The sequence below is a fragment of the Arvicanthis niloticus genome, chromosome 27 (genome assembly GCF_011762505.2).
Source record: "Arvicanthis niloticus isolate mArvNil1 chromosome 27, mArvNil1.pat.X, whole genome shotgun sequence".
Taxonomy (NCBI): domain Eukaryota; kingdom Metazoa; phylum Chordata; class Mammalia; order Rodentia; family Muridae; genus Arvicanthis; species Arvicanthis niloticus.
Genome location: NC_133435.1, coordinates 15,239,504 through 15,262,863, shown reverse-complemented (window position 1 = coordinate 15,262,863; position 23,360 = coordinate 15,239,504). Strand labels below are relative to the sequence as shown.

At 44.8% G+C, this 23,360-nt stretch overlaps 1 protein-coding gene across 3 annotated transcripts in view; it reads right to left on the bottom strand.

Moving 5' to 3' along the window:
• Window positions 1–23,360, bottom strand: part of Rora (RAR related orphan receptor A) — a 726,948-nt gene that overhangs the window by 39,863 nt on the left and 663,725 nt on the right. The window lies entirely within an intron of this gene.

Below are 23,360 nucleotides of genomic sequence, written 5' to 3'. Positions count from 1 at the left end.
TCGCAGTTTAGGCCTCAGAGCAAAGCAGACACTAAAACGTGTCCCCTCCCACCCCCATCTCATTTTCCATCATTATTTTTAAAAGGTCATAAATCTGTCTTGGCTGAGCATGTGGCTCTTGACTGGGAGAGAAAAATACACCCCCAAAAAGTCAGGTCTACTTAGGAAAATGATTCCATTCAAAATATTAATAAGTTACGTATGATAGGAAGAGCTCCTCACTCATCTTTTCAAAGAATTAATATAGTTGCCATGTGTTCAAAATTAGTTCATCTCTGTACAGCCAAAACCTTTCAACCATAAAGTTAATACCCTGCCTGAATTTAATAATGATGAGTTTTGACAAACAGAAGAGGTTGCTTCTGAATTTTTTTTATGATGGAAATTGATTTTTTTTTTTTTTTTTTTTGGTGCAGCATCCATGTATTTTTATGCAATTGATTATTTAAAGCTGCTTGCCTATGGAAAACCAAATGATTAAGATATGACACCAAAGTTCTATGTCCTGGCCAGGCATATCTCTAAATAGACAGAGTGGATTTCCAGTAGAGGTAGAAAAAGTAGAATTGAAACACTGAAATATACAGAATAAAATACATGGGGGGAAGAATCTCACATTTAACTCATCTCTTAAATCCGGTTTACATGTGAAATCACGAAGACCAAGGGTGACCTGTAATGATGGCAATGAACCCCCCCCCCACCCCCCATTTACCTAGAATGCTCTGTTGTGCTATATTTACATTCCAAAGTTTTCACCATTGGCTAGCACCATAGCACATCATCTACCAAGTCACACACACAGAATAGCAAGTACCATAGCCAATTGCATTTTATGTAGTATCTAGGTAGCTTTATGCCTCTCACAAAGCAATGGTCTCATCCAAGGACTCTGTTGTGTGATGTATGCAACACACACACACACACACACACACACACGAACACACAGGAACACATGGCCTATCTCTTCTAATGAAATACCATATCCAGGCATATATATTTTCTGCAACCACTGACCTTGGTACTTGATGCAATGATGTAATAACATATCCAAATACACGAAACTACTGAATTAAAAGTCATTATAAAGCATGCAGCCTGCTAACTCCCAAGAAGATGAATATAAGTGTTGTGCCGACTTCCAGCTACTCTAGAAGGATGGTCCTTTCCCATGTATTTTTTTCAGCACTGTATCCCATGTTTATTCATCCAAGATTTGGTTGTGCATGTGTGTGGGTATGTGCATATGACTGTGATGCCTCCAGAGGCCAGAAGAGGGCGTCATGTTCCCTGTAGCTGGAGCTTGTCCACCACAGGCGGCAGGAATGCAACACAAGTCCTTTTAGAAGAGCAGCAAGCACTCTCAACCACAGAGGCATCTCTCTTGCCCAGATTTAGAGACTGTCCTAAATCTCACTCAAATTCTTGGCTATCATCTGAAGGTCTGCTGCCTCAGTGAAGAATGTCTGGAGTTGTATTAATAAAAACCCCATTTCCAGCCTCGCCTTGCTCGGCTTCCTTGAGTCACACAGCATAAGGCCTCATGTTAAGTGCTCCCCTCAATCTCTTTGCTAGAGTCATGGAAAAGGCTGTCTTGCAACACCAGACGCTTGTGCTTAACACATTTCAGACAAGTGGCAGAGAGGAAAGGCATCTAAAAAGGCCCATCGGCCCACAGTTCCAACCTAGGGTTTTCCCAAATGCACGGACTAGTCTCTAATAAGAACTGGCTGCCTCTACCCTGACCTGTGAGGAAGAATAATTAGGCAACATTACTCAGTCTACTTAGTCAACAGAATTTATCTGTGAAATAGAGACAACCCACCAGGAGCTGCCTTCTGCCTGCATCCCACTTCAGGCTATCTCCGAAATGATACCAGCAGCCCTTTTTAGCCCCTGAAGTGTCAATCAGCACCAGAACCATTTGAGACACATTTAGTATCAGTCTGCTTCAACCAGGGCTTTTCAAGAACCATCTTCAGGGCATAGGGGTTCAGTGGGTAAACCATCGGCCTTGCAAGCGGAGGACTGGACTTCCATCTCCAGCACCCTCCTAAATGCCTGGTGGGCATGACGGCCAGTCTGAAACTCCAGTGTCTAGGAGGCAGAGATAAGAGTTTCCCCAGAGCAAGCTGGCTACCCAGACCAACTGAACTGGTGAGTACTGGGTTTACTAAAAGACCATGCTTCCGCACAGAAACAAGGTAGAGAATGCTTCAGAAAGACACACGACTGATCTTTTAATCGCCACAGGCATGTACACACAAATACAGTCACACGGATGTAAGACAACAAAATCATCTTTAGTCTGTATCAATGATGGGAGATATATATATGGATTCTGTATACGAATCTAAAGGCTATGGGTGCCTGGACCCTCTATGGAAACTAATGCTTCCTGAATCAGGTAGAGATGTGAATTCTGCTGCTGTGCTCTGGGGAATTAAAACTGAAAGGGGGAGTTCAGAGAGTGCTCAAAATTCTTTAAAATGGCTTCAGTAATGCTCTGAATTATATACAGGGAGGTCTGGTGGTCTACTCACGACATGGGGAAGGGCTGGAAGTATCATCTCTGCCTTAACACCATCACCTAGGAATGGCTCATGGCTTGGCTGAGGAAGGGCAGCGATCATGACAGCACAGACTCAGGCGCCTGGCCTGGTACTGCTCAGTTAGGTTGGTGGCCCGAGTCAGGCTTCGTCACCCTTGGTTCTCAGCCTTACGTAAGTTCAGGTCTTTTAGATCTCAAGGCTATCCAAACCCAAGCTGATTGCACAAGTTTACACAGAGGCCACAAAGCTAAGAATGAATGGTCTCACATAGACTCACTCTGTCCAAGATGAGGCCGTTTCCCTAGACCTTTGTTCCCGAGTCCTGTGCTTAGCCTCAGTGGGCAATGCAAGCTGAAGAATTAGAATCAGTTAGAACAAGCTTCTCTAGGCTCTTCACAGGCGGGGACGGAAGGGTCTCTGTAGAACAAGGTTCAGCTCTTTTGTTTGACTGGATTAAACTGCTCTGCTAGCTGACCCCCTGTGTGGCTGTCTCATCTCAGAAGATAATTTCAGCTGTGAGTGCTCTTTGGGAGATGAAGAAAATGCACCTGCTCCTACCGAAAGCCCTCTGAATGTCATCTGATCACACGTGTTGACATTCTCACTGCAAACATTCGAGACTGGGAGCAAGGCACTTACTCACTTCTCTGTTCAATTCCCCCCAGCATGCAGAAGCCCTCCCCAGCCCTACTGCCTTTCAATGGACAGACTCAAATGGATCATAGAGGGGGAAAGCATAGTCTGTGCCTCCCAGATATTTCATAAGATGGCCACCAATTTCAGTTTTCGTTTCAATAAGAATGATAAAAATCCCTTCACCTCCCATCTGTCCAGCCTTTCCATTCTCAACCAGGTCTGTCCAGCCTTTCCATTCTCAACCAGGAAGCACTATCTTCCCCAAATTAATATTACTCTTTCAACACAAATGATGTGTCTTAGCCCCTGTATCTACTACATACATGACCTCAGCCAGCATTCCAAAGGATGTTCTCTGTCAGATACCACCATGGTTGGCAATCACACGTACACAGACTGATCTGCGGCACATGTGTGTTCCTCCCAGCCAATATCATTGAGCAGTAGACCACTAAAAGCCAGATGTGGTTGTCTGGTTCCAGATCAGCCTCACAGTGAACAATCTTGCTACGAAAACTCACCAGCCCACATCCCTCCCCACCCCCACTCCTACCGCTCTTGTGCACTCTAAGTAATTCAGGCAGGATCTCCACACTTGCAGAAGCAGATTTCTGGAACTCACAAGTGACAGTTTGGGAATGTCAGTGTGCCGGTTAATCCACTTGGTCCTTGAGCTGGGTGCTCAGTTAGCACTGTTTGCTTTTTATTTCTCATCTGTGGGAGGGGCGGACACCGGTTCCTCCTATGGGTGAGAAGCCTGTTCAAGAGCAAATGTAGCTCTGGGGTCTGCAAAGTGGCTCAGAGGAAAAAGGCCTCTGACACAAAATCTGATGACTTGAGTTCAGCCCCTAGGACCCACAGGGTAAAAGGGAAATAACTTCTACAAGTTGTCCTGTGACCACCATACGTGTGCTATGGGACATTTGTATCTATACACACACAAAGTAATAGATACAATTTCTCATCATATCGTTCTGCCAAGCCAAGCCGTCTGAACAACAAATATCAGTGAGTTTGCCTTTGGTACATGGAAGCTCAAGAGACATCACCAGTAACTGGGATAAGCCTACATGTTATAGGAAGGAACCCATGTCAGTAGCCTGTCCTGGGAATTACCTGCCTAGCATATAGCTGAAAGTCACCAATCACATTTTGGGCTACCCTCTCTATTTTGTAGAATTCCAGGTAGACTGCTTGACTTTCTAGTGACTCACCTCAGGTTTACCCTTTCTTAAGCCTAGGCACATTAGTTAACCCCTCTGATCCCAGCTTCCTAGTTGAAGATTTGCTGGTACCTGTAGGAATGGCGGCCCCTCTGAACTGTTTTCGTGTGGTCATTTTATACAAGCATCCCATTCAGGCTCACACCACATGGTTCTTTCAGACTTCACATTTGATAACTCCTAGTTATTTTTACTGTTGTTGTTGATAAGGAGTCCTGCCTTATAGTGGAATGAAATTCTTTCCTTCAGAGTCTAAGCTCTTTGCAAAGTGGGGCTAGAGAAAAGCTGCTTATTTCCTAGGGACTGTGAAAGGCAGCTCCTGCTGGCCTCCACAGCAGCATGGCAAGCAGCAGCACTTAGCTGCAGCAACAGTGCATGTTACAAACAGTAGTGGGATGTAGGAAGCTTTTCTATTGGGTCATAGAAAAAAAAGTGAATGCAGCATATATGGACTCGGCTCGTGCCAATCATTTGTCATTGTAAATCATCTGTGCACCATACTTTCTTTGTGTTTGTGTGAGTATATGTGAACGTGGAGGCTAAACGTTGATGGCGGGTGTCTTCCTCCACGGCTCTCAACCATCTATTTTCTTATGATGGGGGGTTTTCACTGAACCTGGAACTTGTCAGTATACCTGGAATCCTCTGTTTCCATTCCCCCCCCCCACCCCCCCCCCGCCCACCTAGGTTTCTTTCTTTTTTTTCTTTTTCTTTTCTTTTCTTTTCTTTTCTTTCTTTCTTTCTTTCTTTCTTTCTTTCTTTCTTTCTTTCTTTCTTTCTCTTGGACATGGACACTAAGTAACTGAACTCAGGTTCTCATGCTTGAGAGGCAAGTGCTTTACCAAATGCATTTTCTCCTCAGCACCCAACTCTCTTGAATTAGACTACATGTGTTTGGGGTGACTTCTGGCTTGCCAAGAAAATATCGAGGGGCCAAACCATGGCTGCAGTTATGATAGAACATGTCATACACGTGAACATCTGTCACACATGTGAACATCTGTCACACATGTGAACATCTGTCATACATGTGGATGTCTATCAACTTTGCTTGTGTTGTGGGGAAAAAAAAAACCCCAGCAAAGATCTATTTGGAAAAGAACCTCTCATTTGCACAAATCTGTTGAGGTGTTTTTTTCTCCTGGAAGGCTGAACATGTAGAAGACATTTTTTTTTTTTTTTTGCTCCCTGTTACATATTTCTCTAATATTTGAATTTTTTTTTTTTTTTACAACCAGCATGTATTACTTTTGTAAGCAGAAAAACCAATAAAGATTAAAAAGAAAAACCCTAAGGCGTTTGATTTTATTTTCAGTCAAATGGCTGAGTCCCTTTGTGGATTAGTCACTTTATTTTATCCCCAGTTTAAAACTGCTGGGGTATTAAAGGCTCCTGTGGCCGCCCCCATGGTGGTGCACAGCAGCTTGGCCCTGGAGTCAAGGCTGGCTGGCCTACAGCCTCCGAGTTGCTTCGAATGCCTTTGGAAACTCTAGGTTTCTGAAGTCTTGGCCACTCTTGTTTCAGGACCTCCAAAATCGGTTGTGCAGGTTGCACCCTGTCTAGGGGAGTCCAGCTGAGAAAGGAGAGGTCCAGGCTTCAACTGAACCTGAGTCCTGCTGAGGAGGCCTCTTCTGATTGGTCTGCTTAGTTGAGGTTATCGCTCAGACCATCCCTTCAGGGGTGGCACCCTCATCCACCTTGCTACCACTTACACAAATACTTGGCATACCTGCACTGCAGGAAAGGATCAGGAACCCAGTGGTGACTATTTTGTCCCCCCTTTCCTGGGAGGATTGACCCACCTTGAGGTTCACTGAGCCCTCTCCTTTTATCTCTGTGGTGGGAGGAGGAGAGCAGCCTGTGACGTGGAATACAGTGTGGCTCCGTTCCCTGCCCCCTCCCCACCATGTGCCATGGTCCAGCTGCACACTCCAAAAACTCATAATCAACTTGTTTTGCCATTGTGTCTACTAAATATATACTACTCAGAATGCTAGCTTTTCCCCCTAGAAGATAGCCTTTTCTTCTCTTGATTTTGGATTCTTTCATGACAGTACTGAAATCATTGCCACACATCACCAAAACAATTAGACCCCTAATTAGGAAAGTCCTACCCCGAGACACCCCCTTCCATAAGCAGCCTCATCGTCATTTTCTGGCAGCACTAACGACAGCCCAGAGTTCCAGAGCTCTGTGCGGTTTTCAAAGCTTTTGACCTCATTAGCTTGTTTTGACTTCCATGTGCACAGTATCCCTGAAGGAGGCAACTGTTAGCATTCCCATTCTACAGACAGGGAAGGGAAGCATCGGGAGGGTCACATGAGCTCCTTCACGTTTAAATATCCTGGAGCTTAATGTGTAGGCAGGCAGACAGACAGACACACAAATAAATATATGCGGTATCTATTTCCTATCTTGGTTTATTATAGATGCTATGGATTTGTTATTAGTGGTCTGCAGCCCTCAAGAACAAACACCAGGGAAAAAGAGCTGGAGAGCCATCCAACCAAGAAGAGACAGCCCTGACAACCTGTCCTTGGACACCCAGCTCCCTGGGTGGCCTCAGGTAAGGCACGTAGACCTCTACTTCCTCCACCTATAAAACCGGAATCCATCTTACCTCCCAGGCAGTGGTGGCAAATGAATGTCTTTAACCCTCTTTGAAGATGAAAAAAAAATCCTATATAAACAGGAAAGCTTCAGGAAGCTTGGCATATCATTGGCAAGAACCAGGACACCACGCCCTTACTGCCCACAACCAGTCCACCACAAAGAATCAAAGTTCATGGTACTATAATTTGTACTATGAGCTAGACATACTGAAGTTTTAAGTCCTTCATTCTTGAGGACTGATGGGTTTGGGCATTGCTATGGTCGTCTCAACCTGAAAGCAAAAGGCCCTTAAGATGGAAAAGTCACAGCGGTCATTGAGCCACACTACTGAATCAAGGCTAGATCAGTCACTTGGGAACACCACGGATGCCATAATGTCCACTTGGTAAACACAGTCCATGTTCATGTGATTCCCCAGACTTCCCAAGGTTCAGTATTAAGTTTTTTCTTTTTTAATTGACTCAAATGATGCCCTCCCACCTTCAGACAAGCTACTTCATTAAAAGGAACAAAGACCTTTACTACTCTGTGCCCTTGAAGACCTAAAATTTACCTAATATAGGAGTGTGTGTGTGTGTGTGTGTGTGTGTGTGTGTGTGTGTAGCAAACCTAGGCCCTTGTGGTGCATGCCAGGCAAGCACTCTGTGATGGGCCTATGTCCTTGGTCCATCAAGTCACTTCTTAAAAATTTCACATTGATTTCACATTGAGGTTTCTTCTAAAGCTTTGCAGCTTTTTAAAATATTTTTAAGACATAATTGTAAATACCTATTAAGCATATATACATACACAGACATACAGATTCACATAGACATATCTCTACCTCAAATGACGAAGATTGCAAACTATAATTAAAACTGAGCACAACTGGACATTTGGAACTTGGACTGCTTTGAATGCAATTTAGATGGAGAAGAGTTAAATCAGAGTTAAATCAGTAGGCCAGCACATCCCAGAACGAATTCACAGAAAGCTGAGTTAGTTGCATATACAGGAAGTCTCTGAAGAATAAGGAAGCCAGGCCCACCTTCTCGTGTGATTTTCTGTGAAGATATAGGTAGTTCTGACAATGAGGACAGAACATTAATCCTTTGTAATGTTCCCATCCCAGCCAGATTAAGCTTTCCTTAGAAAACTGGACTCACATTCCCTGATGCATTTGTGTCTTTGCTAAAAGCCAAATCCAGATGAGCCTGCTCATCCCCAGACAGGGACACTCTGTCCAATGAGAAGGGAATCACATTTGCCATGGAGGAGAGAACTGAAAGGCTTTGATTTTTAGGTCCAAGTTTCTCTCACATTCTCCACCTACAGTGAGACACAGAATGTCTAAATTTAAAGTAACTGACTCCTTTACCTCTTCTGGTAACTCCCTAGTAACCAACTAAACCTTGAGCAACATGACTTGACCAGCAAGACGTTGATGCTTCCCAAGACGTCATTCTGCTCATAAACTGGGCCAGACGCTGAGTAACCCCCGCCTCCAGAGGGTGCCACGAAGATAGCAAATACAAACCCTTTCTCCTCTTGTTTCCCCAAATCTTATCCCTCTCAACCATAGAGTGCATATGTGGCCATGGATCTGTGGTCTTAATTGAAATTAGAGACTTAGAAAAAGGTCACTAGATATTTTGCCAAAACTTCCAGTTGGAATAAGCTTCTTCAAGGATTTTATAATGAACTAGAAGATTCTAGAGTTAAATATATGTATATATTTCTATATCATGCCTGCTTGCTTGATTTTCTTTGTTCCTTCTTTTCTTCCTTTCTTTCCAGTATATAGTTCTTAAAATTTTTTCTAGGTCTCCAGGATGAGGACCATTTAGAAAACTCCTGCTTAATCTTTTGATGTGGGTTAAAAATTATTTCATATCATTGAAAAAATAATCGATTTTATTCATTGAAAAAGTTGTATCTAATCTTTTTTTTTTTTTTTTTTTTTTTTTTTTTTGAGATCACCCTTACTATCCACAGCACGCTCTCCTTACCACCCAAGAACACACACACCACATTTAGGTTAAGTCTGTCTTTCCTTCTAGGGGAGGTCAGAGGGTCAACTACTTGCTGTTGCCATTCAGAATCTGTTTCCTCACAACAGCAGAAAGAGGTTTGTTTTTTTTTTTAAATATATTTTTATTGAATATTTTATTTACATTTCAGATGTTATCCCCTTTCCCCATCTCTCCCCGCCAGGAACCCCCATCCCATCTCCCCTTCTCCTGCTTCTATGAGGGTGTGCCTCCACCCAACCACCCACCCACCCACTCCTACCTCCCTGCCCTCAAATTCCCCCACACTGGGGCATCCAGCCTTCACAGGACCAAGGACCTCCTCTCCCACCTATGCCCAACAAGGCCATCCTTCCCTACATATACAGCTGGAGCCATGGATCCCTCCCTATGTGCTCCCAGGCTGGCAATTTAGACCCTGGGATCTCTGGTTGGTTGGTATTGTTGCTCTCCCCATGAGGCCGCAAACCCTGGGCTGGAGAGATGGCTCAGCCATTAAAGGCTAGACTGACAACCAAAAATATAAGAGAAGAGTGTTTTTAATGACTAAACCCAATCTAGAAATCTCATCTAGTTTCTGCCCAACCAGAACCATCAGAATTATTCTTCCTGCCTTTCAGGACACAATCTTACCTGATACAATTACAGCACAGTCCTCACACTCAAGGGGGAAAGCCCTCCATTTTACAGCTCCCCCTTCTTCCTACCTGCCGGTGTAGTGAAAAAGCTAGACTCATTTTACAGTCATAGTATTTTTCATTTGGAAGCTTCTTAAGGGATGGCCACATGTAGTGCTATGAAAAGAACATACCAGATGATTCAACTCCACAAGTAAACGGGGGGAAAATCTGTGGGCATAGAAACAGATTTTTACAATAACTGGGCTGTTTAAGCCTATTTACCTTATATTTTCTGAGTGTGGCCCTTGGTGTCCTTGGCGCATGACACCACCATGCACTGAGTACACACTTCTCTGAACAGTCTGTCTGCCTCGGGGCACTCTGGAAAAGGCCAGAGTCTCCTGCCTGAAAAGCCAACCATTGATTGCTAATTCCAGTTGCCCACATTCCATGACCTCCTCTGGCCAAAACCAGATGGATGAAGTAAGATTTGTGGAACTGGGTCAAAGTCACCAGGATTCAGGTTAAGTCACACAAGTGTACCCGGTTGTTTCTTTCCATGACCCTGAGTGGTTTTGGAAGAGCAGTGGCTGCCCCTTTCACAGTCCATGATGTCAGTTAGGAAATATGCTCCAACCAAATAAACCGTGGATTCATGACGAAAAGTGGGGGGAAAAAACATGTAATTTTAAACCTTGAGAATGCATTACCTCTCTCTGCATCAAGCCACAGGAGACCAGGAAGACAATATTCAACACTTACATGGTCATGGAGCACAGAACCACTAGAGCTAAGCTTTGAAGGCCCACAGATTGTGAACAGGTGAGGATGAAGGAGAGGACGATCCAAAGCCTGTCTTCCACCTCCACAATGTCTTCCTATTATTCCTCGGGGAACGGAATTTTGTGTGACAGAGGAGATTCTGGTTTTTTTGTTAAAACCCACAAGCAAGAATTTAGGCTTGCTAGAGGCAGAAGAGCAGATTTTAAGCTTTGTAGGATCAGAGGCTGGGGGTGTAGCTCAGTTAGCAGAATGTTTGCCTAGCAGGCATGAGGTTCTGGGTTCCATCCCCAGCGTTACATAAACTGGGTGTGGTGGCACATTCCTGTAAGCCTTGTAAGCACTTGGGAGGTGGAGGCAGGGGGATCGGGAGTTCAAGGTTATTCTCTAGCAAGCTCAAGGCCAGCTGGGCTATGTAAGACCCTGTCTCAATAAAAAGACTATAAGACCATAAAGGATGAATGGCTAAAGTCTTGAATGACAAATGTCACCAGTTCTCCAGTATATCCAACTTCTAGGGCACAGTTAATAACATCTGAACACTAGATCTGACAAATTCAAACACATTATAGATGTCTTCCTGATTACAATACAGTAGTGATTTTCCGTCTCTCTCTTTCTCTCTCTCTCTCCCTCCCTCCCTCCCTCCCTCCCTCTCTCCCTCTCTTCTTCCTTCCCTTTCTCCCCCCCCCCACCCCTCTTTTATTTTGAGACAACAGGGTCTCACTATGCAGCCTTTGCTGGCCTGAACTCACTATTGTAGACTAGGCTGGCCTCGAACTGATATTGATCTGCTTGCCTCTGCCTCTCCAGTTCTGGGATTAAAGGTGTGCGCCAAGATGCCAAACCCTCAGTGGTATTTCTTAAATATTCTCCTTCACCGTGCATCTTTAAGACAACCAGTATAGCCAGGCATGGGAATAATCAGAAAAAATGACAGAGGAATCTCTCTTTCCCGTCTCTGAATACACACTTGGAAAACTTGGACAGAGAGACAGTTCCACTGTTAACTGTAAAACCCAAATCAAGGAGAAAATGGATAGCAAGAATGGCCAAAAGCTCAAGTCCAGTTGATTCTTTCACCAATCCTGGGAGTGGGGGCTGAGGGCAGAAACCGCTGGCTATTTCTTGGCTGGTAAGGAAAATATAAGAAAAGACAGCAGAGTCTGGGGGCGGCGTTTGGTACTGGTAAGACCCGAGAGAGTGAATGCTCTGGACCAGGCTGAGAGGCTGTCAGATCCATTGTAAGAAGTGCTGACACCTGAGTATAAATTCACATGCTGTAACATATTATGAATGCCATTTTTTTCCTAGTGAAAAGGACTGTGTAACTTGGAGCTACCTGTGTATGGTATGTGGGTACCTGGGGAGAGGGGGACAGAAGAGAAACTCATCCTCAGCCATGCCACCTACTTCCTTTGAGACAGTGTTTGTCCCTGAACCTGGAGCTCACCAGTTTGGCTAGATTAGCTGGCCCACAAGCCTCGGGGATCCTCCTGACTCTGCCTCCCCAGTGCTGGAGTTATAAGGGCAGTGCTACTACTATGCCTGGCAATCTTAGGTGGAAGCTGTGCATTGAACTCAGGCCCACCAGAGCAAGCATTCTACTGACCAAACCCCTCCATCAGCCTTCAGCTGTTTTTCTTGAAGTCCTGAACAGGAGCGAGGTGGGACGCAGTAGCCAGGTGGAGACATCAAGGCAAAGACACCGCCCTACATCAGGTGCTCCTTTTGCCTGTGACAAACATTTCAGATGACACTGGCCATCCTGCACATGTGCCTGCCTATCAACTATCGAGTATTAGGCCAATGGCACACTTCAGTACTTCAGGATGTTGAGATTTGGAATACGCTTTACTACTCAGTGCAGCACTTCCCACACAGGATCACATCACAATCAGAAACACATCTGATTGCTCACAGCGCTGGGGGTGCAGTGCACTGTCATAGCCAAAGCTCTGAACAGCAAGTCTCTCAAAGCCAATGGCTGCTGCCATCTTGTTTCACTATATGCGCGCATACTCACACACACTCGCACGCGCGCGCACACACACACACACCTTCCAATACCTCACAAATGCACACTACATCTACCACAAGCAATATTGTACCTGTTTACCACACAGTCACACAACACAAGTACACCCCCCCCCATACACACACCCCTACACATATATGCATCTAGCTGTAAGTGGTGCCCAGTGGGTCAGGGACATGAACTGGGCACCAAGAACCCACTAAAACAGTTCATCTTATAATCCTAGCTTTACTCCAGATTAAACTCCAGCTTCCCCAAATGTGTGAAATAAAAGTGGAAGTTATTTTTAGAGGAGAAGAAGGTAAAGTATCAAGTTTTAAATTCAGAAACTCTACAGCCTGAGGTTGAGTCTCTGGCCTACCCCTTCCTGCAAACCTGAGCACTTCATTAAGTCCATGTGTGTTTCCTCATGTATGAGACAATAATTTCTCCCTCATTATTATGGTCTCCACGGGCAAAAGGTCCTGTAGCATCACAGTCATGCACATGTCAAGTGCTTAGTGAGTTATTAGCTATGATCAGCATCTCTGCCTGTCTGCTAAGGTTGGTAGATGTGGCAGGAGGGGCTGCAGCTGGAATGGATACAGCTTGGAAAAATGACAAGGGTTAAGTCATCATTTCTTTCTGTGTGTAGCAGCTTTATTGGGATGGCATAGACCTAACCCAAGAAATAACCCTCAACAGGCACAAAAAAAAAAAAAAAGCATCAAAAGAAACCAATGCTTCTTTCTAGAGCAAGGCTACAGCAGAGATGGCATCCTGGAGAAGCGCTGAGAGAAGAGGAAGTGGGGGAGAGGCCCCACACACCGGCACACTGTGGTCAAGTTGGGGAAAGATTGATTTGCAGGGTAGGAGGCACTCACGGATCCCTGTGACCCAAGAACCATGGATCAGACACTTGGACTAGAGATTGAGCATCTTTCCCCCAGGACATGGCTTCCCCCACTTCTGTCTCTAGCTCCACAGCTTTGGACTAGACAGGCAGCTAGATTACAAATTGAAAATGTCTTATCTCCTCGACCACAGGGATGTCTTTCTGTGGTGAGCACTCGAAGGTATCATCTAATGAGGGAAAGGGGCGGTGGAAGAGCGGATGTAGAAAGAGTGTGACCAATTTCATTGTGTTTTGGCTTAGAAAGGGAATACTTTGAGGTGTTCACTTCAAGTCTTGCAAAGAACTAGAGTTAGAGCATTGTTTCTATATAACCTGGCTCTCTTGTCTTGCCTATTTTCTCTCTTTATGTGTATGTGTATTTCTATGTGCATGTCGAGGGCAGAGGGTGGCCTTGACTGTTGTTCCTCAGGGACAGTCAGTCCACTTTTTTTATTTGTTTTGTTTTGAGACAGGCTTTCTCTGTGGCCTGGAAATTAACAAGTTAGGCTAGGCTTAGCTGGCCAGTGAAACCACAGGGATCCTCCTGTATCTGCCACTCCTACAATGGGATTAAAAAAAAAAAAAAAAAAAAGTGTCACCATGCCTGGCTTTTAAAAATGTGAATTCTGAGGATCAAGTTCAGGTTCTCCTGCTTCTGAGGCAAGAGGTCTACTAATGGAGCTATCTCCCCTGCCTTCTCTTGCCTTATTTACAGAATACTTACTGCTATCAGTGAGTCCTCTAATACCGCCTCCTGCTGTGGTAGGAGACTGGGGCAAATGCAAGGTTAGGGCAGTGTTGATGGAAAAGGAAAAAAAAAAAATGTGTGTCTTTTGGAAGGAAACAATTGCAAATGAAAGTGCTCAGGAGTTTGCTCAGATTTTTGTCTCTTTGAGGGTCTGTCCAGGCTTTAAATCAGTAGAGCCAGCACCCACTGTGGGCCACATTAGTCGTGTAAGCCCATCCCCCACCACTGCACATTTTTCAAAACAAACCCACCGCCATCTACAGAGCACCTTAGGATCTCAAGCTGCATTGGACCCACCACAAATGTCCTGGGTAATAGATTTGAAAGAACAAAGCCAGCCAGCACACAGAAATACTGTTCAAGTGTAGCCTCGTTACAGCACGAACCTCTGGACCACAGCCTTTCCTCTTAGATGCTGAGGGGCCAACACCCAGTGTGGTGGCTATGGGCAGCCCCGACTTCCTAGTCACTGTGCTGTGCCCTGGTTACTCCCTGTTATTCAAAGAGACTCAATACCATCACCACAAACAGTTCCGAGAAACAGAGTTCAAGAAGGGTTAATGCCCAGAAAACTCATCATCTGAATGAGTGTATAGATGTCCAAGTGCAAATTCTGAGTGGGACGGGAGTTTTTCAGATCTATCCTTTGGTATGTTAGTTTTAAATTTCAGTCATGCCTCCAGCAATCACAGGAAGTGTGGCTATTACCTACTCTGAATGAAAAGTCATTTAAGACATCCCAGATGTGAAAGTAGGAGAGGTACTACTTGCTTGGGGGAAAAGGAGTATACAAATGAAATGTGAAGGGGTATAAAAGGGATGAGAGAGCAATAGGTGTGTATTTGTGTGTGTGTGTGTAAAATTATCAAATAATAAAAGAAACATTTTAGAAAAGAAAAAAAAAAATTGCCACTCAAAACATGTCACAGGGTAAAGTTTAGACCATCCCCAAACTAAATACTAACATTTGGATTAAAGCCAATGTTCCGTTCCTGGGATCTGCTTTTAGAGATGTCTGTTTGGCAAAGTAAGCTGATGGGTTTGCTCTGGAACTTCGCACAGCTGGCAGCAAAGCTGTCGGTTCACCAGAAACACCCATCTGTTGCAGGCACTTCCCGAGAGCGGATCACTGTAGTCCACCAAGAAGATCAGCTTTTCCCACTGGGGTCTACTAAAGTAAAGACTGGGAAGCTTTTGGGCAGGGCGGTCCTCTCAGAGTGGAGCTTCTGTCCTCCTCTTTCCTCATCCCTGGCTTTTGTACACTGCTGATTCATTTATAAATGTACCTCCCTCACCTCTCAGGGTCTCGGATAGCCCAGGCTGGCTTCAAACTTGCTATATAGCCGAGGATGACTTTAACTCTTGGTCCCTAACTTCTAATTCCACCACCTGCATGTTGTTATTACATATGCTATCATGCCTGAGATCAAACCTTCATGCGTATCAAGCAGGCACTGTGTCAACTGGGCTCCAGCTCCAGTTCCAGCTCCAGCTCCAGCCCAGTTACAAATATTCTCTGAGACTGGCTCTCAAACTTGAAGGCCCAGGGCCAAACACCTTGTGCTTCTAAAGATGTGGAAGAAGGAAGACTCACCGCAATGATTTCTTTAAGTGATTTCAAATGTGGGGTTGTTACAATGTATCATTCGGGAAGTTTCCTTTAAAGGGAGCAGCTGAGATGGAGAAAACCGCGTTTTGATGGCAGTGAGCAGTTTGCCTTAGGCTGACCTGAATCAGGGGGTCAAGGATTTGCGGCACCCTTGGCATCAGCACACACGAGAGCTCCTAAGCCATCTCCTAGCCTGACAGGTAGCTGCCATCTTCGGCACTGTTAGGATGCCACAGCCCACATCCAACTGTAACAGTAACAACGACAAAAATGTGGAGCAAGGACTCTAGGGCTCACTTAACGAAGTCCACAAGCCAGGGAGTTATTAACTAGTCCATGAATTGGATTCAGTATCAAATGTCAGTTGAATTAATGTGGGTTGTGTCTACCGAGAAAACAGCTGCTAAACTGGGAGAGATTAGTCACAAATTCTTTAACCGTGTGTCTAAACGGCCAGTGGGCCTTAGGTTTTAAGCTCACAAGTGGCAGCCCCAAGAAGGACTTTTCCCGGAATACCATCATTTGTCCCAGTCCAATGTGACCGTTTTTCCTCTACTGTAAGCAAGCTCTAACAATCCCCAGAAAACAAAGGCAGAGCAATGGAAAATACTACAGTGCTTGTGAATATTCTTCAGTGGCCATTTTTTTTTTTACACTGTAAAAAAGGATCCCCTCTGCCCCCCACCGCCGGCCTCCACTCCTCAGTTTCCTAAGATAAGGTCTCATGTGTGGCTCAGGCTCACCTTGAACTCTATGAATTGAAGACTGGCCATGAACTCCTGTCTTCTAGCTTCCACTTCCCGAGTGCTAGGATTTCAGACATGGGCTACCATACTTGGCTCAAAGGCACGAAACTTTAGATAGCCCATTTGAATCTCTCTAGACATACCTAGGCACAGGAGGGCTGAAGCCACGGTAGTTCTACAGGACTTCCACATCAACGTTATGGCTGAACTTTACACTCCCCCGCCCCAAACCCTTGACCCCATGGTTGTGTGACTCAGGTTGGCTCATCCTGGAAACAGCTCAACACAATTACAGTGATAATCCCAAGCTCCCCTGTGAGCAAACGCTTCACCTTGGGGGTTTCTGGAATGGCAGCTGAAGTGAGAAATGTCCAGAGATAAGTTTGAGTCAATGAGAGTCACCATTCCAGGTCCTTCTGGGCAGGAGTTCCTCTCTTTGTCTCCTGTGTCAGCTGAACAGTGTTAGGGGAGCAATGATTCTACACAGTCTAACATGTGTGGAACACAGAACGAAGACCCTGGAAATCTAACAAGAATCTCATGGCTATAGGTGCCCCTGCGCCACAGCAGGCGAGCCACCTCTGAACACCTTCATCATCCACTCCCTTGATTTTCTGGAAGAAGAAAATGAGGGGTCTCTATTCCCTTCCAAGGAGAACACTGGCACTGTCTTCCACACCAAAACGAGGACTGGTCTTTAATACACTCATGCCGACACTGTCACAGAACACTTTGCAATATTTTTTTTTTGTAAACGCTGAGTGGTGACGGGAGAAGGACATGCTGGCTCCTTCCTGGCCCTCCCTCCCACCCCTGAAAAGGAAAGTAGCCTGGAACTTTTTTGGTTGATGTTAATTTTTCCAGGGCTGGGTATTCTAGACCATCATGCCCACTTTTTCAGGAGGAGCACAGGCACTATGAAGAAAAGACAGAGACATCGCAGGAGGCGGAGGCAACTCCAGAGAGGATTGCTCATAAATGTTTTGGCAGTGCCGGCATCATTTGGCACAGATGTTTGGCTGTCCTGGCTGATTGACTGGTTTGCAGGGACAAAGTTCATGGGAAGAGATGCTTCCTGGTACATTTGTTAAAATACAATCAGGCCTGTCTCCTAATAACATCTAAAACTTGGAATGAGACTCTACGTCATATTTTATTTCTCCTGACAATACTGTTCAATGAGGGCGGACTTGGTGGAAATTCTGATTTTGTTACCCATTGCCGCTGATTAAAAGACACTTCTGATGTCATGCCCTGAAATAAACCAACCAACTTGTTTGCTGAAACTACCTACACACAAATTAGAAAATTATATGACAGCCAGTTTCTACAGCCTGCAGCCGGGGACACAGGTTATTACGACAAGCAGTCGTCGGCAGGGTTTCTGGTTTCGCAGTAAAAGAAGATGACTTGAAAGGACTCAGTGGTTTTGATGTTCCTCTGAAATGAAAACCCTTCACGAGGGCATAGCATTGGGTTGTCATTAATGTCAGCCATGCGAAAACACTGTCTCCATGGGAGCTACAGTCATCTCCCAGCTGAGACCTCAACTTTCCACTCGCTGGCTTGCAGGGTCCTGTGCTAGTACTTCTCCAGAGACTCAGAGCAATTCATTCTAAGCTAATGCATGTGCACGTGTGTGCACATGCGCGCGCACACACACACATACACAGTTTTTGAATAATATTTTTATGCCAGTTTCAAGACTGAACCCAGCACCTTGCCCATGCTAGACAAGTGGCCTACCCCAGCCCTGACAGCACTTCAGTATATCTAGGCCACCAATTTATTTTAAAGTCATTCAGTAATGGTCACAGGAGGACAGGCCCCTTTCTGAGAAACTCTATAAGTTAATGATAAAGTCCTCAAGGTTTAGGGGTCAAGAAGTATGACCTTCACATGTACATCATATAAGCTCAAAATAACACGGATAAAAATTCGGTCACAGCATAGTAACTTTCCATTGCTCTAATTGAACCTCTCAATGTACAGACAGATTGATAAGATCTTGTTGAGGGAGCGAGGCAGACCTGTAGCAATTGTCAATGTGTTTGATGATAGGTAGCACCTTTCATGATCTGAGTCCGTTGCCCGACGACATTGGAAACACAACAAAGTATCATACGACATCTGACAAATGGGCAAAGGAAAGAAAGCTTGGCCAGCAGAGTGGACTCGGTGCTATAAGTATAAAAGCACAGATGACCTGTACTCTACATAATAGAGTTGGGCACCAGAAAGAAGAAGTAAAGGTATTTTATTTGGTAGGGAGTATATCAGGGTGGTGAGTGTGAGTGTGTGTGTGTGTGTGTGTGTTTTCCCTCTTCTATTCACACACACACACACACACACACACACACACACAGAGAGAGAGAGAGAGAGAGAGAGAGAGAGAGAGAGAGAGAGAAACAGAAACAGAGAGACAGATACAGAGAGGCAGACACACACAGAGAGATAGATGAAACAGAAAGCCACAGAGAGAGACCACGCATGCTATTCTCCTTCTTCCACTCCTTGTCTTTAACAAAACCATCAGGGAATAGGCAAAACATAGTGAATGTTTGCTATAATTTGGGGAGTTTTAACAGTATAAGAACAAGCTACCAAAATGTAGTAGAGAGCATTTTTTTCAATTTTCCAAGATACAACATACTTGTACCTTCTTACAGTGAAGAAAGAACTCAGATCCCAGGAACCATGTAATGTTTCACTGTGGGCCCATGCATGCCTGGCATCCTGGCTAGTTTCATGTTAACTTGATATAAGCTAGAGAAAGCAGGCTAAGCAAGCCATGGTGAGCAAGCCAGTAACCAGCACCCCTCCATGGCTTCTGCATTAACTCCTGACTCCAAGTTCCTGCCTTGTTTGAGCTCCTGCCCTGACTTCCTTTGATGATGAATGGTGATATGGAAGTGTAAACTGAATAAACCTTCTCCCTACCAACTTGCTTTTGGTCATATTGTTTCATCACAGCACTAGAAACCCTAATTAAGACACCTGTAATCTCAGCACCAAAGGGGATAGAGACAGGAGGATGGCTGAGCTAGCTAGGCTACCAGCTGGAAAAAAAAGGCGGGGGGAGGGGGCTCCAGGGTCAGGGAGCAAAGAAAAAGGTAAAAGGTCAGGGAGCAAGAGAGGAAAATACCTAACACACTCCTATGGCCTCTACAAGTACATGAGTGTGCATGATTGCACACACACACACACACACACACACACACACAAAACCCACTAAAAACAGTCTTTTCTTTACTCTTCAGCTAAGGCAACTGAAGCTTAGAGAGGCAAAAGGATATTCCAAGATTCTAGCCCTGGAATGGGATTCATCACACACATGTGCTTGCTCGTCTGACATCAGTTTCTCCCATCATTAGGGAGAAACTGAGCTTTGGATAGCTGGTAGAACAGCTGGGGAATGGGAGAAGAGATACTTAGAAAAGAGATACACTGAAATGGGCATCCTATCCCCGGCCCATCTTGTTCCTCCCTGCAGCACACTGCAAACACACCCAGAGACTCAGAGGCGCTACTTGCCCTTTGAAGTCTCCCTTACTATCTGTCCTCAGGTGCACAAGAACATAAAACCCAGAGACATCCCTGGCCCTCTCACCACATGTCACCTGCTGTGACTATCTGGATTCATGCTTGATGGCATTTATCACCTCTGGAAGGCTGTGAGCTGTCACTGGGGGCTTAGAGTGTCAGATGTTCAGAGTGGAGACCTGTCTTTCTTCTTCATGGTATCTATTGGTGCCTTGCTCAGTGCCTAACATACACAGGTACCCAAAGCAAGGGAGGAGTTAGTGAAGCCCACCAACTGCTTCCTGCTTATGAGTGTGCGGACTCCAGAGTGGAAAGAAAAGGCCACTGCAGACATCCAAGGGTCTCCTTCTTGCACGGATACTGAACAGGAAGAATCAAAAGCATCCCTAACTTCCCAGGCAAGCCTCTCTTCTGAACGACATTATTCATTTTAGTCAGCAGCCCAGAGAGGCCAAAGGGTTTCATAGGACCAGAAGAACAGGCTAATGAGAGCACTGGAGATATAGTTTAGCAGCTAAGAGTGCTTGCTATACAACTGTGAGGACCAGAGTGCAGGCCCCACCACTTGTGTAGCAAGCCAGGCGCCCAGCTCCTAGAGGGGGTGGAAACATAAGATCTTTGGGGTTTGCAGGCTTCCAGCCTAGCTCCGGATTCAGGGAGAGACCCTGACCCAAAGGAATAGATGGAGAGGGACAGAGTGAAGCACTTGCCACCCCCTCTGGCTTCTACACCTGCACACAGGCATGCATACTTACACATGCATGGGCATACACTCACATAGAACACAATAAATAAATCTCTCTAAAAGACTAGGGAGACAAAATGGGCTCGGTAGTTAAAGAGTGCTTGATGCTCTTTCAGAGGGTTACAGTTCAGTTCCCAGCACCCATATCATGTGGCTCACAATCACCTATGATTCCAGCTCCAGGGGACCTGGTGCCCTCTTCTGGCCACACCCACGTATTTGTAAATAAATAAATATTTTTTAAAATGTTTAGAGAGTTAGGAATAAGGTGGAGCTTTCAAGGGAGGTTCTAACTATTTTTCTGCATCTGGGGTCTGGGCAGGTGCCCCATGTATACTGTGAGTTAAAAAGGGATAACCTCAGAAAGGGGCCTAGGTTCCAGGCTAACCCTATGACTTATTATGATTATACTCGTGTTATTTAACCTTTTCTCATGCCTACTCCATAACTGGTGTGATGGCACTAACAGAAATTACTTGGCAGGGTTATGAGACTCAAATGACTGTGTACAGTGGGAACTACCATCACTTCCACGATGTAAGCTATCGGTATTTCTGTCTGCTCTCAGATAAGACTCCATAATCAACGTTAATCTCCATCTGCTTTCCTGAACTAGGAATTACTGCTTAATCCCAGGATTACTCGAAGGTCAAGACGGCAAGTGGGTTTCAGCTCATCTTTCCAAGTTGGGTGGATTTCCAGCATGTGCTGGTGAAGAGACACTGTGCTGCAATCGATTGTAATGTCTGTCAAGGGTGTGGAGCCAGGGTTCTAATATTAGAATACATAAGCCTCTGGGATGTTGTAGAGATGAGTGTGTGTGTGTGTTTGTGTGTGTGTGTATCTGCATATATAAATGCATATATATGGACGGGGTGCTTGGCGTGGGAGGAAAAAGGGAGAGAGGGAGGATGGCCCTGAAGTCATGTGGCTTGGGTTCCAATTTCAGCCTACAGGTACTTGATGAAGGGGCCTGGGATCTGCCAGCTCTGAGCATGCCACTTTAGCATGAGGGTTATTTTTTGAGCTGGAGGCCAATAAACACAGCAGATGCAGGAAAAGCCCCTCTCCCTGCCCCTTGGTAGCGCACAGGCTCCTCTTAGTGAAGGCACCTCTCCTCTGTAATCCCCTTCCAGGTAGAGATGGCGACTCATCACCGGAGGTGAGCTCTGATTTGGAGCTGGAAACAGGCCTTACCGAAATAGCCCTGTTTCCTTTCATTCTCTAGATTCATTTCCCACAATCCACTGCTCTGATCACCTTTCAGGCAGTTTTCCCGTATCTTGTCATCTCTCAGCCAGTTGACCACCCTCATTAAAAGAGCAAACAAGTCTCCAGGGCTGAGGGCACCTTTGGACTTTCACCTCCTCTTTCGCTTCATTCCAGATGCCCTCGCGTCCCTTCCTACTACAGATGCAGACTCCTATTTACAAATGCAGTCTCTGGCTTTTGAGTCAGTCTTTTTCTAATTAATTTTATAGAAACAGACATTGAACATAAGAGAGCAGGGGACAGGTATTGGCTTTTTTTTTTTTTTTTTTTTTCCTGGTGTTGCAGATATCATTTGTTTTTGTTTTTTGTTTTTTTTTTTATGCAAGAAACTTCTACTCCATGATGTCAGTCCTTACTTAAACCCTATGATTTACCAATACTGATTTTAAAAACACAACAACAACAACAACAAACCCTGCAAGTTAAATAATAGAGAAGACAGTGTCAGATCCAGGATATAAAGTTGTTAAAAAGCAAAAATCTGCCATACACGAGAGTCAGAATTCAGCGCTTTCTGTCCTCATTCAAAGAACCTGAGTGTTCATATCAATGACAAATATATTTGAAACGAGAAGAAATGACAGCATTTTTGGCACGAAGAGAAACCATCCAGCGCGGAGTGAATCTCCTAAGAAAGACAAGGCTGTTGTGAATGCGACAGCTCTTTAATAACCCAGGCACCATTTAAAAATAGCTGGAATTAATTACAGGGCTAATGACCCATTGAAAGGCTTATTTAAATACCAAAGCCAGCACCCGAACAATCGTGGAAAAAGAAATATGGCTTAAAAGGAACTTTTGGATGCAGAAACCAAGAACAGTGATTGAAATAAAAGTACACATTATCTTAGGACACTCGCTACTCTGCTGAGAGACACTCAGGATGTGAGATACTCAAGGGAGTTCTACTAGGTAAGGGAAGCCACAGGGGACAAACAGAAACAGGAGAAGATGGCACAGAGGGTCACCTGCTTGGAAAAGAAGAGCCTCTGTTTGGTATGCAAAGAGGAGTCCCTTGACAAATGTTTCCCCATTACCAAGGTCTTCCCCCAGTTTGTGGTGCTTAGTCATTTCTACATACATATGTTATTGTATTTTTAAGGCAGGGTGTCAGATAGCCCAAGCCAGTCTCTAACTATAGAGATGAGAACAAATTTGAACTTAAAAAATTAAAAACAAAACAAAACAAAACAAAACAAAACAAAAAACCATCACTTATTTTTTTCTCTGTGTGTGTTTCATGTGGTAGAGACCAGAGAACAATTTGGAATTGATCCTTTCCCTCCACCATGTAGGACCCTGGAACTGCACACAGCTTGTCAGGTTTAGTGGCAGACACCTTTGTTTGCTAA